The following is a 20,895-nucleotide window of genomic DNA, read 5'->3' as shown; positions in this document are numbered from 1 at the left end:
AGCCGGATTTCCTGGGAGAGCTCTAGGTTTGAACCTTGGACCTGCCTCTCAGTTTGCCAAGTTTTGTTCGTGTGTTAGCGTCTTGGAGCTGGGCTGTGCTTTGACCTGTTTTGTTCCACGTGCTCAGCTAACACAGTGAGGCAGGGCGCCCCGTGCAATAGGGTAGGTTTATCTCCTCTGCACGTGGATGAAACCCAGTGCCCCCTCTCCGGGCAAGCATTGGGGAGCCCGGAGCTCCACCTTTGTGCGTGGTGAGGCTGGCGTAGGTGGTGGGGGGAAAGGATGGTCCAGGGCAGATGCGCTGCCCACGGCGATGGGCTTGGCTTCACTGCTATCTTCAGGGAGAGCTATCCCAGGAGGGACAGAGGCCTGGGGGTGTTCCTCCAGTTCTTGGCGCTCTCCTGTCTAGATGTGGGTGTTGTTTCGATTATCAGAAGGCAGGCCAGGCAGTGACCCAACCAGGTTCTCTGGGTGAGAGGCTGAGTTGAAGAGAATGTGCAAAATCAAGATGTAAGTCCACACCGCACGATTCTTTTCTAGAAAGGGCAGGTCGCTCTCACCCTGCAAAACCACTCTGCCCCTCACCAGACTCAGATCTCCACATCTATTGGGAAAGATGTCGAAAGCACGCCCTGGAGTGTCACGTGGGGAGACCACAGTGATTGGGAGGCAGGGACGGGATGGCTTCAGCTTCCAGAAATGCAGTGCCCCACGTGTGACTGTCCACCAGTGACCCACACACAGAGCTGCTCATGCCGCCCAGTTCCTTGTCCCGGGAATACAGGCAGGGCTTGGAGATTTGTGCAGGGCCAGCTCACTCACCTGGACAAACAGGGATGTGAAGAGAGCTCTCGGTGAGAGGCAGGTAACCAGGGAGCCTCACCTGCCTCGGGGCCTTAAATACCTCCATAAGCACTGGTCCCCCTCCGATGCCTCTCTGGCCTGAGTCCCATCCACGTGTCCAGATGCCTCCTCCCTATCTCACTTGTGTGGGTTAGGCTTAGGGTTAGGGTTACGTGGGTTAGGCTTAGGGTTAGGGTTAGGGTTACGTGGGTTAGGGTTAGGGTTAGGGTTACGTGGGTTAGGCTTAGGGTTAGGGTTAGGGTTATGTGGGTTAGGGTTAGGGTTGGGTGGGTTAGGGTTAGGGTTAGGGTTAGGATTGGGTGGGTTAGGGTTAGGTGGGTTAGGGTTATGGTTAGGGTTAGTGTTGGGTGGGTTAGGGTTAGGGTTAGGGTTAGGTGGGTTAGGGTTAGGGTTAGGTCGGTTAGGATTAGGGTTAAGGTTAGGGTTAGGGTTGGGTGGGTTAGGGTTAGGGTTAAGGTTAGGGTTAGGGTTGGGTGGGTTAGGGTTAGGGTTAGGGTTAGGGTTGGGTGGGTTAGGGTTAGGGTTAGGGTGTTAAAGGCTTCTCACACTTCACGGATCAGCGACTCCCACGTCTCCCCCAGAATTTGCTCTCAGGTGATGGCAAGTCCAGACCCGAACATGGAATTATCCCTCTCTCACCCAACCGGCCTGTACTCCTGCAGAAGGCATCCGGCACCTGACCACTCCCTCCCATCTCTGTGCTGACCCTGTCCCAGCCCCGCCCTCTCTCGACAGCAAGAGGAGCCCCAGCACTGGTTTCCCGGCCTCTGGCCTCTCGGCCCCAACCTGTTCTTAGCACAACAGTCAGACTTGTCCTGTTAAGGTGTGAGAGTCAGAGCATGTCACCGCTGTGCTCAGAACTTCTCAAGGTCTCCTGTCACTCACAATGAAAACCAACGTCATTTCCAGAACCTAAGGTTTGCCTCGCTCTTTCTCCCACATTTGCCCGGCAACAGCCATGCCGGCTGCCTAGCTGGCCCTCCAAGGCCCCAGGACTCTTCCACCCCAGGGCTTTTGCACAGGCTGTTTCCTCTGCCCTGAACACTCTTCCCCTTGGCATCCGTCTGGTTCCCTCAACGACCTTCTAGACGTGGCTTAAATATCACCTTCACAGGGAAGCCTTCCTCACACACTCATCCCAGGACTTGGCTTTGCTTTTCTTCATAGAACCTACTCTCCAGTTATAGAATATAAATTACCAATTTATCTTGCTTATCTGTCTCCCCCACAAGAATACAAGATCAGTGAGGGTAAATTTCTGATTATTTTGTTCCCGGATGTATCCCTAGCCCCAGAACGCCATCTGCCCTGTGTCAGCAGCTGACTCTTCCAGCTCCTACTCTGCACCCACCACCGCTGTGAGAACCTTACATATACTCTCTGACCCTCACAATAGCCCAGCTACTAAATACGATCGTCATCACCCCCATTTTATAGGTGGTGAAACCAAGGCACAGATGGACAGTGGGACCTGCCCAAGGTTACATGCTGATACGTTGCAGAGCTGGAACTCAAACTCCATCTGGCACCAGAGTCTGTGCTCTTCACCACCTCCCCTAGAGCTTCATCTCCTCTTGCTGTACTTGTTAAATAACTAGAAAGGCTGTGTCCTGAAGCAGGGCTGGGCCAGATGCAAAGCTTTCCACCAGTGCTTTCCGGACTTTGGGTTGCAACCCACTCATGGGTCATAAAATCATCCCTAGAAGAGCAGGGTTATGTATTATCTGTCACCATGTTATAAGTGACCCCTAAATTGAATGGCTTAAACCAACAATAAACATTATCTCACGCAATTTCTGAGGTTAAGGAATCCAGAAGTAGCTTAGCAGGTGGTTCTGGCTCAGTGTCTCTCATGGTGTTGCAGGCAAGGTGTTGGCTAAGGCTGCATCATCCGAAGGCTCGACTGAGGCTGGAGGACTTTCTCCCAAGGCAGCTCCTTGTATATTTGGCAATTGGTGCTGGCTGTTGCCTGGAGGTCTCAGCTCCTCACCAGTTGGGCCTCTCCACAGGCTGCTTGAATATCCACACAACATGGCGGCCCCCATGGTGGGTGATCCCAGACGCACAATGTCCTTTATGCCTAACCTTGGAAGTCCTGCTCCCCCACTTCTGAGATATTCCATTGGTTACACAAGTCAGCACCTTTCAACACGGGAGGGGGCTACACAGGGGCTACCAACAGCCAGGGGTGCATCTTACAAGCTGCCTGCCATAGGTTACTTGACAATAAAGAAACTTGCAAAAGTCCCTGGAGAGGAGTGCCTCACTGATGGTGGCATGTCTGATGGGTGGCAGAGTTCCACTAAGAGGCAAGAGCATGGACCTTGTCACCTTCCACCGGCTGCACCTTCCCACTGAGGTCCAGGGCTCCTCGTGGTTTGTAGCTCCTGCCTGGCTCTGCCTTCTGGCGTAGCACCTAGGTTGTTCTCAACACCCGTTGCTTGATGAACTTGATGTAAAGACAAGGACAAGAATATGGCAGGTTCAGCTAAGAACATGGGAGGCTGGGGACTTCGCTGGTGGTCTAGTGGTAAAGAATCTACCTTGCAATGCAGGGGACACAGGTTCCATCCCTGGTCAGGGAGCTATGATCCCACATGCCGCGGGGCAACTAAGCCTGTGTGCCGCAACTACTGAGCTTGTGCGCCTCAACTAGAGCCCATGTGCTGCAAACCACAGAGCCTACGTGCTCTGGAACCCGCGTGCCACAATCTCTGAGATTGTCCTCAATTCTTTTCATTCTTTTTTCTTTATTCTGCTCTGCAGTAGTTATTTCCACTATTTTATCTTCCAGGTCACTTACCCGTTCTTCTGCCTCAGTTATTCTGCTATTGATTCCTGCTAGAGAATTTTTAATTTCATTTATTGTGTTGTTCATCATTGTTTGTTTGCTCTTTAGTTCTTCTAGGTCCTTGTTAAATGTCTCTTGTATTTTCTCCATTCTATTTCCAAGATTTTGACTCATCTTTACTATCATTACTCTGAATTCTTTTTCAGGTAGACTGCCTATTTCCTCTTCATTTGTTTGGTCTGGTGGGTTTTTACTTTGCTCCTTCATCTGCTGTGTGTTTCTCTGTCTTCTCATTTTGCTTAACGTACTGTGTTTGGGGTCTCCTTTTCGCAGGCTGCAGGTTCATAGTTCCCATTGTTTTTGGTGTCTGCTCCCAGTGGGTAAGGTTGGTTCAGTGGGTTGTATAGGCTTCCTGGTGCCTGTGTTCTGGTGAATGAGGCTGGATCTTGTCTTTCTGGTGGGCAGGACCACGTCCATTGGTGTGTTTTGGGGTGTCTGTGACCTTATTATGATTTTAGGCAGCCTCTCTGCTAATGGGTGGGGTTGTGTTCCTGTCTTGCTAGTTGTTTGGCATGGGGTGTCCAGCACTGGAGCTTGCTGGTCGTTGAGTGGAGCTGGGTTTTAGCGTTGAGATGGAGATCTTTGGGAGAGCTTTCACTGTTTGATATTATGCGGATCTGGGAGGTCTCTGGTGGACCAATGTCCTGAACTCTGCTCTCCCACCTCAGAGACTCAGGCCTGACACCCAGCTAGAGCACCAAGACCCTGTCAGCCACATGGCTCAGAAGAAAAGGGAGAAAAAGAGAGAAAGAAAGAAAGAAAGAAAAATAAATAAATGAATAAAATAAAGTTATTAAAATAGAAAAAAATTATTAAAAATAAAAAATAAAAATGTAATAAAAAAAAGAAACAGAGAAAGAAAGAAGAGAGCAACCAAACCAAAAAACAAATCCTCCAGTGATAACAAGAGCTAAAAACTATGCTAAAAAACTGCAAAAAACAAAAAACAAAAGATGAACAGTCAGAACCCTAGGACCAATGGTAAAAGCAAAGCTATACAGGCAAAATCACACAAAGAAGCATACACATACACACTCACAAGAGGAGAAAAAGGAAAAAGAAGAAAAAAATATTTATAAAATAAAAAAAGGAACCAAATCAATAAATCTACCAATGATAATAAACTCTAAATACTAAACTAAGATAAACATAAAACCAGAAACAAATTAGATGCAGAAAGCAAACCCCAGGTCTACAGTTGCTCTCAAAGTCCATCGCCTCAATTTTGGGATGATTTGTTGTCTATTCAGGTATTCCACAGATGCAGGGTACATCAAGTTGATTGTGGAGATTTAATCTGCTGCTCCTGAGGCTGCTGGGAGAGATTTCCCTTTCTCTTTTCTGTTCGCACAGTTCCTGGGGTTCAGCTTTGTATCGGCCCCGCCTCTGCATGTAGGTCACCTGAGGGCGTCTTTTGGGAAGCCTGAGGTCTTCTGCCAGCATTCAGTAGGTGTTCTGTAGGAGTTGTTCCACATGTAGATGTAGTTTTGATGTATTTGTGGGGAGGAAGGTGATCTCCACGTCTTACTCCTCCACCATTTGAAGGTGCCAACAGGCCATTTTCAATAAAATTTTTTTAAATTAAGAATTAATAAATGCAAACTTTTGGGTCAGATGAATACCCAAATGGAGAAAAATGAATCTTGACTCCAGCTCACATCATACAAAAAAAAAAAAACAAAAAAAACTGAGATGTAAAAGGTAAACCAATAAAATCTTCTTTAAAAATAAAAGAGAATCATCTTGGTTAGGCAAAGATTTCTTAAAAAGGACAGTGAAACAATAAGGTCCTCCTGTGTAGCATAAGGAACTAAATTCAATATCCTGTGATAAACCGTAATGGAAAAGAATATAAAAAGGAATGCATATATATGTATAACTGAATCACTTTGCTGTACAGCAGAAATTATACAACACTGTAAATCAACTATACTTCAATAAAATAAATTTAAAAAAATATAGAAATAGGAAAAAAAAAGAACAGTGAAGCACTAACCACAAAAAAAGAAAAGAAACTGGATTTCAATGAAATTAAGAGCTTCTTTTAATATTACTCAGCCACAAAAAGAAACGAAATTGAGTTATTTGTAGTGAGGTGGATGGACCTAGAGTCTGTCATACAGAGTGAAGTAAGTCAGAAAGAGAAAAACAAATACAGTATGCTAACACATATATATGGAATCTAAGAAGGAAAAAAAAAGGTCATGAAGAACCTAGGGGCAAGATGGGAATAAAGACACAGACCTACTAGAGAATGGACTTGAGGATATGGGGAGGGGCAAGGGTAAGCTGGGACGAAGTGAGAGAGTGGCATGGGTGTATAAACACTACCAAACGTAAAATAGATAGCTAGCGGGAAGCAGCCGCATAGCACAGGGAGATCAGCTCAGTGCTTTGTGACCACCTAGAGGGGTGGGATAGGGAGGGTGGGAGGGAGGGAGATGCAAGAGGGAAGAGATATGGGAACATATGTATATGTATAACTGATTCACTTTGTTATAAAGCAGAAAGTAACACACCATTGTAAAGCAATTATACTCCAATAAAGATGTTAAGAAAAAAAAAAAGAGCTTCTTTTCATCAAAAGGGAACATTCAGAGAGTGAAAAGGCAATTCACAAGGAGGGAAAAGGTATTTGCAACGGTGCTCCTCCCACTGGAGGACTCATGGACAGAATATATAAGGGACTCCTACAAATCACTAAGACGGCGATTGGCAAGCTGATTTTTATCAAGGAGGAAGAGACCTGAACAAAATGACCAATAACTATATGAAAATGTACTCAGCATCCTTAGTCGTCAGGAAAATGCAGATGAAACCACTTCCCCCTGGATGGCAAAGATGACAGGGCCCAGAAGCCCACCTGTTGGTGAGTGTGGAGCCCCTGGCACTTCCACCCTTGGGATGGGGGTGCAGATTAGAACGGCCCCTTGGGGAAAAGAGTCTGGTAGCATCTCTTAAAGCCGAGCATCTGCGTCCCCTGGGAGCAGCTCCCCTTGGCCGGGTTGGACTGCCAGGGACAAAGCGTCTGTGCTCATAAGAGTGTTCACAGCGGCATTGCTCATAAACAGTGAAAGAACCCGAAAGTCAGTCCACAGTAGAGTGGGTGACCAAGGTACAGCACGCGGCAAACCCTCCGTCGCGGGGGCTACAGCGCACGGGAGACTCCCGTGCACGCCGGTGAGCGGAGGGAGCCAGGCCCAGGAGCAAACACTCTCGGAATTCCAAGGTCAGGCCAGCTGCACGACTGCACCAGGAGGCAGAGGACGGTTACCTCTAGGAGTGGGTGACCCATGTGGAGGGGGCACGGCAGCCGTCCCAGGAACCAGAAACACCTGCATCTCCATCCCGTTACACAGGGGCAGCGAATGTCAAAGTCCTCCCGGTGTGCCCGTAAGGGCACGAACTTCATTGTCTGTACAAAGTCACAAAGCCCAGGCGCTAAACTGTGACCAGCATTCAGCACGCACGTACACGTGAAGTCCATCCCCTGCAGCCACTCACTCCCCCCTCACCCGACCCTGACAGGTGGGCCTGTGCGTCCAGGCGGCCGTTCGGAGGCGTTCATGGAGATGGCGTTAGAATCTGGGTTCTGGACCCAGGGAAGCAAGGCTGTTACAGTTTAACTACCCCATCAGGGCCCCCGGGTTGGCATTATGACTGGCAGAGGCAATGCCATGGTGCTCCGAGTGGGCGGGATCCAGGAGTCCCCGTCACCTCTTGTTAGTGTGGCATGTGGGATCTCAGTTCCCCGACCAGGGATCGAACCCACGCCCCCTGCATTGGGAGCGCGGAATCTTAACCACTGGACCACCAGGGAAGTCCCCTTTTTTTTTTTTCATCGTTTCAATGAAGGTGCTACATGTTCTGCCCACAGAGGAGAACTCCACCGCTTCTGTCCCTGCTTTGTCCACGCCAGGACATATGGGCTCTCCTCCAGCCTGGACCTTCCCTGCGCAGGGCTGAGGGCAGCTCTGCCCAATGGTCAACTCTCCTCCAGTGCCCGAGGCTCCCCATCCAAGGGGAAGGCCTCGGGGTTCTGGCTGGGGCCTGGGTCTCAGCAGCAGGACTGATTCCTGGGGGACCCCATGCACCAAAACAAGTGTAAGAGTGGATATAGCAAAAGTAGAAAAGAGGTAATAAAAACTAGAGGACATGCTGGGCCCTGGCAGGCTGACCCTGATGTCAGGGGCAGGGCACTGAGGTCACGGCTGTGTCACAGCACAGTGCGGTTGTTCTGCATCATGATGGCTGCAGGCCACCAAGACAAGGTCATCCCACACCCAGCAGTCTTGGTAAAGCAGGCAGAGAGGTTTGTCATTTCCTTGAGAGGCTCATGTGTTTAAAAACGTCACGTTCATGAGGTTTCAGTTGAGCTCAGTTGTACAGAACTGCCTTTCCCCAGTGGACGGGGTTGGGGAAGTCGTTAGTGGGTTGCCTTGTCCCTGATGTTCATTCAGCTCTTTGTTTCAGTAGCTCTGGTTTGGCCTAGGTGCGTTCGCTGTTTATTTTTTTAATTTATTTATTTAGTTTATTTTTTATTTATTTTTGGCTGCGTTGGGTCTTTGTTGCCACGTGTGGGCTTTTCTCTAGTTGTGGCGAGCAAGGGCTACTCTTCGTTGCAGTGCACGGGCTTCTCATTGCAGTAGCTTCTCTTGTTGCGGAGCACGGGCTCTAAGCGCGCAGGCTCAGTAGTTGTGGCTTGCAGGCTCTAGAGCGCAGGCTCAGTAGTTGTGGCTCACGGGCTTAGTTGCTCTGTGGCATGTGGGATCTTCCCGGACCAGGGATCTGAACCCGTGTCCCCTGCATTGGCAGGTGGATTCTTAAGCACTGCGCCACCAGGGAAGTCCCGCTTTCACTGTTTAATTAGAGGCTTTTGAAATCTTTTTTTTTTTTTGGCCATGCTGCGCCACTTGCAGGATCTTAGTTCCATGACCAGGGATTGAACCCGTGCCCCCTGCAGTGGAAGTACAGAGTCCTAATCACTGGACCGCCAGGGAAGTCCCTGAAATCTTTTTTTAATAGGAAGAGGGATGTCGCTGAGCAAGACCGACAGTTGCTGAATAAATGCAAACCCCCTTGAGAATCAGGTCTGCAGGTGCCACATCTCTTCCTCGGGGACCTTAGAGGTGAGGGGGGGGGCTGCTTTCCAGGTAGCAAAGTGTGCTTCGGGAATTTCAAACTTCTTATGTGTAAAAATGAATGGTTTCATGTTTTCTCTTGATGCTTCTTCTTATCTTCTTCCTCCAGCTATTAAAAAAGACTTTTTTTCTAGGTAGGGATTGAACCAAATTACTTCTAAAAGTGTCTGGAATTCAATTCTAAAGGTGTCGGGAATTCCCTAATTTCTGTGGGTCTGGGCACATGGGCAGGCTCCTGGGCCCCAGAGTCAGGGGCTCCTGGCAGAATACATAGCAGAGTGGCCTGGGTTTCTGTTCATATGTCTAATCACAGCCCGGTACATCCACATTTAAATTAAGATTCTATTAAGGAGAAGGGTCCACCTTGGGCTGCTTATGGCCACTGGTAAATGAAATATGTTGGAGTTTTCTTCCAAATATGTATTAGAAATTCACAAGCATTTGCATTTCTCACCAGTGACACAAGCCAGGGTAATACAAGTGAGGAAATCCCTAAAAGATCTCTAAAGCCTTGAGGGAGCAGAGCCTTGATTTAACAACAGGCATGTAACCGGACCCAGATTTTGCCAAAATGCCCTTTCTTCTCCCCTCCTGTGGGCCCTGGCCAGGCTGGAATCGACACATCATTTTTGATATGCTCCACAGAAGACAAAATTTGGCTTCCAACATTATCAGGAGAAACAGGTGAATGTGGAGATGGCGCCTATATAAATTTCAGTCCAGCAAAGAGGAAGTGTCCGTGCTGAAAGGGTGAAACTTTGGTCTAGATGGTGGGCTCGGTGGTAGAAGCCAAAAAAAAGTGAGAAGCTGTTTTGGGTGGAAAATGCTGGTAACTGGTATGACTGTTGTCCATACTGAAAGTACTGGAGCTCTCCAAGTTTGAAAACACCAAGAATCTTTTCTGGCCAGAAATAATGTCTGGCACACAGTAGGTCTGCAACAATTTTTGGAATGAATTGATGAAAAATCAAATCCACAGAGGAAGCTTCTTTCCAGGCTAACAATAGCCCATTTTACAGGTGTCTCCGTGAACCCACTCACCCAGGAGTGGGCAAACATTTTCCGGAAAATGCCAAGTAGGAAATACTTTAGGCTTTGTGGGCCAGACAGCCTCTGCCACAACAATTTAACTCTGCTGCCGTAGTGAGAAAGCACACAGACAATATGTAGACAAATGGGCTTGGCTGTGTTCCAATAAAACTTTATTTACAAAAACAAACGGGGGGCCAGATGTGGCCCATGGGTCATGTGTGCAGTCCCCTGCACTAGATGGACTCATCGGTTCTACAGGACAGAGATGGCACCTTTGTATCCTCTCAGGACCCAGAACTGGATATTTTAGTTAAGTACAGTGTATTAAAACTGCCTCTCCCAAAGAGAACCCTCCTACGCTGTTGGTGGGAATGTAAACTGGTGCAGCCACTATGGAAAACAGTATGGAAGTTCCTCAAAAAACTAAAAATAGAGTTGCCGTATGCTCCAGCAATCCGACTCCTGGGCATATATCTGGAGAAAACCATAATTCAAAAAGATACATGCACCCCAGTGTTCACAGCAGCACTATTCACAATAGCCAGGACATGGAAACAACCTAAATGTCTATCAACAGATGAATGGATAAAAAGATGTTGTACATATATACAATAGAATATTACTCAGCCAATAAAAAGGAATGAAATAATGCCATTTGCAGCTACATGGATGGAACTAGAGATGATCATACTAAATGAAGTAAGTCAGAGAAAGACACATACTGTATGATATCACTTATATGTGGAATCTAAAATATGACACAAATGAACTTATTTACGAAACAGAAACAGACTCACAGACATAGAGAACAGACTTGTGGTTGTCAAGGGGAGAAGGAGGGTGCAGGAGGGATGGATTGGGAGCTTGGGATTAGCAGATGCAAACTAGTATATATAGAATGGATAAATAATGAGATCCTACTGTATAGGGAACTATGTTCAATATCCTGGGATGAACCATAATGGAAAAGCATATGAAAAAGAATGTCTATATATAAGTATAACTGAATCACTTTGCTGTACAGCAGAAATTAACACAACGCTGTAAATCAACTACATATCAATTAAAAAAAAGGAGAAAAAGAAAAAAAAACCTGCCTCTGCCTCTTCCTTCCACTATTGTACATAAAAATTTTTTTTCATGTTGTCCAATTACTGTGTATTGTGTTAGGGGTAAGTTGAAAGGCTGAAAACCTTTCTTTGCTCCATGTTTCCTTCCTGCACATGGATGTGAGAGCCGGGTCCATGAGCATTGTTGTCTAGTGAATGGCCACCAGGGGACACCCGGGGCACACAGGAAACTGAGCTGCTTTGCAGGAAGAAACAGAAAGCAGAATCTAGTCTTGAAGGGGTGTACCATCCCAGGTCGCGTTGTGTGCGCTCTTGGGGTGCAGGGCCTGGAATCTGGGATGGAAAACGCTGAGCCAGAAGCTTTCTTCAATTGCCACACTCTGTGGAAGGTTTGCTGACATGTATTACTCGTGCAAATAAATACCTGATTCTAAATATGAACGTGTGATGTCCTCTGGACTAGACCAAGAAGCATGACATCCTAGGAGAGCAAGCCAATACCCCTTCCGGCCACATTATTTAAATAACTGACCTTAACATTTGTTTAGGGGAGAGGTCAAGTGCTATGAGGGGCACCTGGCGGGGCTGAGCCTCACCTGGATCTCCCCCAGGTTCAGCTCCGTCTCCGACCTGCACCTCATCACGTCCTCCAGAGAAAGGGGGCACGCTCCCCCTCATGCCACGGGTTGCCAGCCTCCTGCTGGCATTCAAACACATCCCTCGCCTCAGGTGAGCACGTATCCACACAGTGGAATAGGGAATACTCTACAGTGGTGAAAAATGAACCACAGTCATATCACCAACGTGGGGAGATCTCCAAAGACTGAACAAAACAAGCCAGCCCCTGAGGAAACATCCAGGGTGATCATTCCCTGCATAAGAAGTTCAAAAGCAGGCAAAACCAAACAATACCTTCTTCAGGGACAGGTCCAGGTGTGGCAAAATTGAGAAAGGAGGCAAGAGAATTATTAACACAAACTTCAGGGTGATGGTTGCCTCTAGGAGGGAGGCCGGAGTGGAGGGCCACGCAGAGGTTTGGATGATATAGATGCCTCGCGCTGGGTGGTGAGCTATTAACTTATTTATTAAAATAAGAAGTCGTCGCCAAGACGTACATATACGTTACATGGATCTTGTATAATACATCATCATAAACTAGTACAAAAAAGAGAAATAATACTCACCCCTTCCCTGTTTGTATCTCAGGGCACAGCTCCCTGGGGGAAGGGAATAGTGTAGAGCTGGGGACCCTCAATTTCTGACCATTAGGGGTTGCAGCGTGCTCTCCTAGAAGCTGTAGGGGATGCACTGCTAATTCTCGTCTCAGCCTGAAGAACTGCACCTCGTGTGAAGACCCGGCTTCGTGGTCGAATGGGAGATGTGACAGGTGGCAGCCTCAGTGCCAGGGATGCTGGGTCCAGGAACACAGTGGCTGACCCGGATGCCCCTGTGGGTCGCCACGGCTCCCAGGTCCCCAGTCCAGTGGGAACTAGAGTTTCCGCACAGTGGGGGTAACTGCCTTTGGCTACCTCTGAGCAGCCCCTCGGCTCCCAAGCCCCAGAGCCCCGCCTTTCAACTCCTCCCCCAGCACAGGCACTTAGCATCAGTAAATGCCATCAGCCTGCACATGCTGGGCTTTTATGGGCTGCAGAAAACGTTGTCTTTTAAATCCCAGACAGGGAGGGACCAGTTGTCCCAGTCTGCCCAGGACTGGGGTGTTTCCAGGGACATGGTTCTTTCAACGTTAAAGCTGGGAAAATCTGGACAAACCAAGACGAGCTGGTGATTCCGCCCAGACTTTGTGACTCAGATATAAGGCTTGTTTTTTGTTTTTTGTTTCATCTTTATCGGAGTATAACTGCTTTACAATGTTGTGTTAGTTTCTGCTGTATCACAAAATGAATCAGCTATATGTATACATATCTCCCCATATCGCCTCCCTCTTGCGTCTCCCTCCCACCCTTCCTATCCCACCCCCCTAGATGAAACTTAAAAGCTTTCGCACAGCAAAGGAAACCATAAACAAGATGAAAAGACAACCCTCAGAATGGGAGAAAATATTTGCAAACGAAGCAACTGACAAAGGATTAATCTCCAAAATATACGAGCACCTCATGCAGCTCAATATCAAAAAAAAACCCAATCCAAAAATGGGCAGAAGACCTAAATAGACATTTCTCCAAAGAAGATATACAGATTGCTAACAAACACATGAAAGGATGCTCAACATCACTAATCATTAGAGAAATGCAAATCAAAACTACAGTGAGGTGTCACCCCACAAGGATCAGTAAGGCTTGGTTTTGTTCCAATTGATTTCACGCCGTGAAAGCACTCCAGACCTCCTGCCTGCCTTTCGTAAACGCTGGATTTATTTTGAAGGGGGGCAGGAAGGAAGGTTTGACTTCGTCCTCCACTGCCCCCAAACAACTCCTTCTACACCTTCGGCTCAGTCATGGCACTGGGGGGGACGGCAAGTGTTTTGGTGGGTGACTGTGAGCTGGTCTAGAATCTTGCTGAGGGCAGATTAAACTAGTCAAATAAGGATTCCGGGCAGTTATTGGTCTTCCAAAAGCTGGGAGTGGGAAAGAAAATGCTTTTTAAACTGGGGAAGCAAGCATCATACCAGATTTCTGTTGTCAAAGATGGTTGGGTTGTCTGATCTTGAAGCCATGGAGATCAGAGTCACTGGGAGGGCTTCTTAAACAAGAGCATGTCTGATAGTGTCAATCTGGGGTAAGGACATAGGACTGCATTTCTAACTAGTGAAGTTAATTCTGCTGGTCTGGGGGGCCACATTTTGAGAACTATTGTCATAGTGTTAAGGGCATTAGGTATGGACTAGGGGTTGTCAAATTTTTTCTATAAGGGGTCACATAGTAAATAATTCATTCAGGCTTTGTGACCACCTGGTCTCAACTACTCAGCTCGGCCATGGTAGCCCCATTCCCCCCCACAAGCAGCCATAGGCAATATGTAAAAAATAAATGGACGTGTCTGTGTCCCAATAAAACTTTATTTACAAAAGCAGTCAGTGGGCCAGTTTCAGCTCATGGGCTGTAGTTTGCCAACCCCTGGTTTGTGACTTTTGATAAAATATTGAGCTTCTCTGTGTTCTCTATCCCTGTGTATTGGTGAGCAGATGACTTTGACCCCACTGACAGCAGGTCGCAAGGGTCACAGGAAGGGCCATTTATTAAAAATACAAAGGCAGAGTAGCAGAGTGTATCAGTCAGCCTTTGCTGCATAACAACCATGCTAAGACTTAGTGGCTTGCAACAACCACCATCTTATTTTTAGTCATCAGTCTACAGGTCGGCTGGGTGACTATTCTGGTCTGAGCTGGTTTGGTCTCTGATGGGCTCTCTCGTGTATCTGGGGCCACCTAGCAGACCCTCTGGTGCTGGATGATTGACGATGGCCTCCTTCACATGTCTAGCAGGTGGTTGGCTATTGGTGGGGCGCCTGGGGTTCTCTTCCCAGTGGCCTCTCCTCCTCCAAGAGGCTAGCTCGGGCTCTTTTACCCAGTAGTCTTAGCGGGGCAAGAGGGGGGGGGGTCACAGTTCCTCTGGATGGATGACTACTAACATGATGTCATCTCCATCAATGTCACTGGTCACAGTCACAACTCCCTCCCAGATTTGAGAGTGGGACAATAGGCCCCCTCCCTTAGTAATAGGGGAAGCTGCTTCCCCTGACAGCTCAGACTGAGAGCTGTGTAGGGAGTCAAGCTCCCTGAGACTGAGTTTCATCTCCAGCTCTCACCAGCTGGAGCTCTTACTTTATTCTCCTGTGCCTGTCTCCTCATCAGGACCTTGAGGCTGGTGCTCCCCAGCCCCACACCATTGCTGGGAGGCTTAAATGAGTTAACTCAGAACCGTGTCTAGCACGAGAAAGTCCTCTCCACGTGGTGGCTATCATTAATGTCTAAGTGAAGCCCCACACTTGTGACAGCAGTGGGGACACAAGGAACAGTAGACCCAAGGCCATATGGAGTGTCCTTTCATCCTTCAAGGACTGCCCCACCCACCCTGGACTCCAGGCTTTTGCTTCTCTTCTCCCCTGTCTGGAATCTGTGCAAGTTTTCCAAGGCCAACTCGTAACGTTGCCTCCTGTTTACAGCCCTTATCACACTGGATTAAAGTGACTTTAGAAAACAAATGTGTTTCTCCTATAAGCTGGGAACTCCTTGAGGGCAGAACCAGTGTCTTGCTCAGAGCCTGCAGTAGTGTCTTTGAGATCATCCAATCACAACCCCTTTAAATCTTGTGGGGTATGTTTCTCCCCATTTTCTATTAAAAACATTGAAAGCCAGCCAGGGTCATTTCCCACTAAAGGAAGGACCTGTGACAGGAAGTGTGTAAACCCTGCCTGTCCTGCTCCCCTTCAGCTGAATGCGGTCTCTTTACGGGGACACCGCCACCTGGAGTTTGGGTAATTTTCTGGAGAAAAACAAACAGTAGCCACATTCTGTGGATCCTCTGTTTCCTGTGAGAAGAACAAATCCCGTTCTGAGGCATCAGGGATGGTCCAGCCAGCTCAATATGGGGGGCGGGGGCGGCTGGGAGGAAGGAGTCTCTTTCTCCACTTAAACCCAGGAACTTGCTAAAGCAACACACGAGTCAGTATTCCATACATGTTTGTGGGATTAAATTTATTATAGAAGAGAACCAAGACTGTAGAAATTTTGCAGAGGCAGCAGAAAGATACATCATTTCTCCTCCTGCAAGGACCATTTTGAGATGGATTTCTTTATTTTGTTTTATTTATTCTTAATTGAAGTATAGTTGATATACAATATTGTGTCAGTTTCAGGTCTACAGCAAAGCAATTCAGATATATATAATTTTCCATTATAGGTTATTACAAGATATTGAATATAGTTCCCTATGCTATACAGTAAATGCTTGTTGCTTATCTATTTTAGTAGTTTGTATCTGTTAATCCCATACTACTAATTTATCCCTACCCCCGTCCCTTTCCCATTTGGTAACCATAAGTTTGTTTTCTATGTCTGTGAGTCTGTTTCTGTTTTGTATATTGATTCATTTGTAATATTTAAAAATTCCACGTATAGTATATAATATTTGTCTTTCTCTGTCTTACTTCACTTAGCATGATAATCTCTAGGTCCATCCATGTTGCTGCAAATGGCAATACTTCCTTCTTTTTTATGGCTGAGTAATATTCCCTTGTATATATGTACCACATTTTCTTTATCCATTCATCTGTCGATGGACACTTGGGTTGCTTCCATGTCTTGGCTATTGTAAATGTGCTGCTATGAACATGGGGGTGCACATATCTTTTCAAATTTGAGTTTTCCAGATATATGCCCAGGAGTGGGATTGCTGGGTCACATGGCAACTCTATTTTTAGTTTTTTAAGGAACCTCCATACTATTTTTTTTTTTCTCCATACTATTTTTCATAGTGGCTGCACCAATTTCCATTCCCACCAACAGTGGAAGAGGATTCCCTTTTGGAGATGGATTTCTTTTTAACAAATGGACTAGGTGGAGATATGGTTGTCTGAACTTTGAGAGGTGTAAGAGATGAAAGGCTAGAAATGATTATATGTATGTCTCTCTATCATCTATCTAATCCATCCATCCATCCATCCTGGGGCTCACAAAACCCTTTACAAATACTTTAGCCCACAGACTTATCTTCCAATTCTATGCCACTCCAACATCCCCTTCACACACACACACACACTCACTCATCCCAACCTCTCCCATTTGGGAAATTCAAATTTCTCAAACTATCATAAGGATAAACCCTTGATGTTATAATCATCCGCTCCTTAGGTGTCACAGCATTTATGGTTTATAAACAGGAGGCTTTACACTAATGCTCTCCTCCATAGCTGCACCACTCACACAGACACAGGACCCGTCAGGCACACCAAGGTCACACAGGACCCGTCAGGCACACCAAGGTCACAGGTGGGAAGAACCTCCTCTCTTCCATCCTTGGTAGACAGGAGTGGGCATGATGCACCTGACAGGGAAAAGAACAGGACAATGTCCTGAGAATAACCTACACAACTTGGTCATTCTGATTTTTGCATTCCTCCTTGTGATGGAGTTGGTTTGGAAGAAATTGCTTTGCATAAAAGGGAGTAAAACAATCACTCAGATCTGTTGTGATCTGGGTAATCTGGGACCCGGGAAACCTGGTTCTAACTGCTTCAGAACTTGGAACTGTCTTCCCACCAGCTTTGATATGTCTCCGTCATGAAGGTCCTTCCCTCCACCAGGGGTTTTCAGCCACAGCTATTTTGTCCACCTCCCTCTCCCCAGGAACATCTGGTGGTGTCTGGAGACATTTTTGGCTGTCACAAGTGGGAGGTGCTACTGGCCTCTAGTGGGTAGAAGCCAGGATGTTGCTAAACAGCCTATGATGCACAGAATGGCCCTCGTAGCAAAGAATTATCCAGACCAAAATGCCAATCATGCCACAGCTGAGAACCCTCGTTCTACACACTCACCCGTTCAGAGCTGACGCTCCCACCTAACTTGCCTTGGATGAGAAGAGTATCCGGCACGCTCCCTCTGCGTGACAACGTTATCCTGTGATGTTTTCACACTACAGTCCCAGCTCAATGTTCCAGGCAGGGCAGGTGGTCCCAGGCAGCCCAGTTCAGTTCTGGTGCAGACCTACAGGGCTTCAAGGACCTCAAGATGGGGAGGAGATGCAGGTAGGGAATTTCACAGGAGAGGAATAGAGGACCAAAGGTAGGGATGTGATTTGTGTACTCAGGGGACGTGAATACTTTTGGTGAGATTGACTGGCCATCCTTGAGAATTGTACTTAATCAAAAGCTTTGAACAATGTAAAAAAAAAAATGGTGGCAAATCCTACATCTGACAAGGGTCTAGTGTCTGGAATGTATAAAGAACTCTCATAACTCAAAAATAAAGGCAAACAAGACATGGGAGCAACCTAGGTGTCCATTGACAGATGAATGAATAAAGAAGATGGAATGGAATACATACACAATGGAATATTACTCAGCCATAAAAAAGAATGAAATAATGCCCTTTGCAGCAACTGGAGATGATCATGCTAAGTGAAGTAAGTCAGAAAGAGAAAGATAAATATCATATGATATCACTTATATGTGGAATCTAAAATACGACACAAATGAACCTACCTAGGAAACAGAAGCAGACTCACAGACATAGAGAACAGACTTGTGGTTGCCAAGGGGGAGGAGGGGTGGGGGAGGGAAGGGCTGGGAGTTTGGGGTTAGCAGATGCAAGGTATTTCATTTAGAATGGATAAACAACAAGGTCCTACTGTGTAGCACAGGGAACCATGTTCCATATCCTGTGATAAACCCGAATGGAAAAGAATATGAAAAAGTATATATATATCTATATACCTATCTCTCTCTCTTTCTATATATATATATATGTATATTATATACACATAACTGAGTCACTTTGCTGTACAGCAGAAATTAACACGACATTGTAAATCAACAGTACTTCAATAAAATTAATAAAAAATAAAGGCAAACAAAGCAATTTGTTTGGGCAGACTATTTGAGGAGAGATTTATCCAAAGAAGGTATGTGAATGGAAGATATACAAATATGCACATGAAAAGATGCTCAATATACTTAACCATCAGGGAAATACAAATTACAACCACAATAAAATGTCGCTTCACACCAACTAGGATGACTATAAAGAAAGACAGACAGTGACCGGTGTGTGGTCAGGGGTGTGCAGAAACTGGAGCCCTCGTACGACGCTAATAGAAATGAAAACGGTGCAGTCTGCAGTCCCTTAAGAATTTTAATCATAGAGCCACCATATGACCCAGCAATTACCCGAGAGAAATTAAAATATATGTCCACATAAAAACCTGTACATGAGTGTTCATAGCAGTGCTGTTGACAAGTGTCGTGATCACCTCTGGGGCCAGAGTCCTTGGAGTCCGCTTCATCCAAACCCCAAGAAGGGGGATTTGATGGAAAGAGAGAAGCAAAGGCTCTAAGAGGCTGATGGATGAACTTGGAGAAGCCTAACTGGGTCAGGAAGATGCCATCTCTGCCAATCACATGCCAGTGGCTTCATCAGAAGCAACGACACAGAGGGACACCACCTGGGCTACAGGTGGGCTCCACCTTTTACATCTCTGGACCTTCTTGTCTCCAGTTCTCACTGGTGCTAGCTATGTGCTTTTAGTACATTTCCTGAAGTCTGGGAGCAATTCAATCTTCCCCTTCCTTTTGCATGTCCGTCCTGTGGGTAAGCTGAACATTTCCCTTCCAATTTCCATCACACCCTTCCTTAGACTTCTGTTTCTGTGTGTTGATATGACTATTTAGACTTATAAGGGAGTCCCAGCTCCATAAGGATTTGGAGCAAAGCAGGAAAACACTCCTTCGTGGAATGTTGCATTCTGGGCCCAGCAGCCTTGCCCTCCTTTCCAGCGACCAGCAAGCTCAGGGAGTCAGCCAGTTGGAGGCAAAACCCCTCCACTCAAGACACCCAGATGAAAATGTTCAGGCTTGGAAAGAGCCGTGCAATTACTAGTGGCCTAATTTTCCTCCTTTTGCTAAGTAAATGGAAATGGAAGGCAGCATCAGATGATTTTTAAAAAACCAAGGAAAGGGGCTTCCCTGGCGGCACAGTGGTTAAGAATCCTCCTGCCAATGCAAGGGGCACGGGTTCGAACCCTGGTCCGGGAAGATCCCACATGCCGCGGAGCAACTAAGCCCGTGCGCCACAGCTACTGAAGCCCACGTGCCTAGAGCCCATGCTCTGCAACAAGAGAAGCCACCGCAATGAGAAGCCCGCGCTCCACAACGAAGAGTAGCCCCCGCTTGCCGCAACTACAGAAAGCCTGCGTGCAGCAACGAAGACCCAACGCAGCCAAATAAATGAAATAAATGAATTTATTAAAGAAAAAAGAAGCTACATGAAGATACGCAACCACCATCCAGACAAACAGGACACCCATGAAAATGCCCAAAGTCCTCCGTAAAGGACAGACCAGAATTCCAAAGCAAATCAGCAAACAGTAGCTGGGCATCCGGTGGAGCGACAGGTGCTTGGGGGCAGACATGAACTCTGCCTGGAGGAGCTCGTGGCCCGTCAGGGAGACCAGGGCAGGTGGAGGTGGTGGACGGGGCGGAAAGGGCCTCGATGTGGCAGCAGCAAATCAGCTGATGTTTCTGGACGGCAATGTGCAAAGTGTTTATGGAGCCTTTCAAAATTCTTGGTCTTCCAACTGGTCATTCTAAGGACGTACAGGATCAAGAGTTGGTCCAGGGTTCAGGACAAAGCAAGAGGAATAAGGAGGCTCATCACAAGGTTATTTATAAAAACCAGAAAGATTGGGTCTAAACCTTCCACGATAGGGGTCAGTTAAAGGGATGAGCAGATAATAGCTGTAGATATAGATAATATTTTAAATATATGTAATATTTTATTTTTTAATTTTTATTTTATATTGGAGTATAAACAATGTTGTATTAGTTTCAGGTGTACAGCAAAGTGATTCAGTTATACATATACATGTATCTATTCTTTTTAAAATTTATTTCCCATTTAGGTTATTACAGAATATTGAGCAGAGTTCCCTGTGCTATATAGTAAGTCCTTGTTGGTTATCTATCTTAAACATACTAGTGTGTATATGTCAATTCCAAACTCCCTTTTTATCCCTCCCCCCACTCCTCCTTTGGTAACCATAAATTTGTTTTCTAAGTCTGTGAGTCTATTTCTGTTTTGTAAATAAATTCATTTGTATCTTTTTTTTAGATTCCATATATGAGTTATCATATGATATTTGTCTTTCTGTCTGACTTCACTTAGTATGATACTCTCCAGATCCATCCATGTTGCTGCAAATGGCATTATTTCATTCTTTTTTATGGCTGAGTAGTATTTCATTTTATATATATATATATATCTCAC

Source organism: Balaenoptera musculus, chromosome 8 (assembly GCF_009873245.2).
Source record: "Balaenoptera musculus isolate JJ_BM4_2016_0621 chromosome 8, mBalMus1.pri.v3, whole genome shotgun sequence".
In the NCBI taxonomy this organism is placed as follows: Eukaryota; Metazoa; Chordata; class Mammalia; order Artiodactyla; family Balaenopteridae; genus Balaenoptera; species Balaenoptera musculus.
This window is presented reverse-complemented; position numbering follows the sequence as displayed.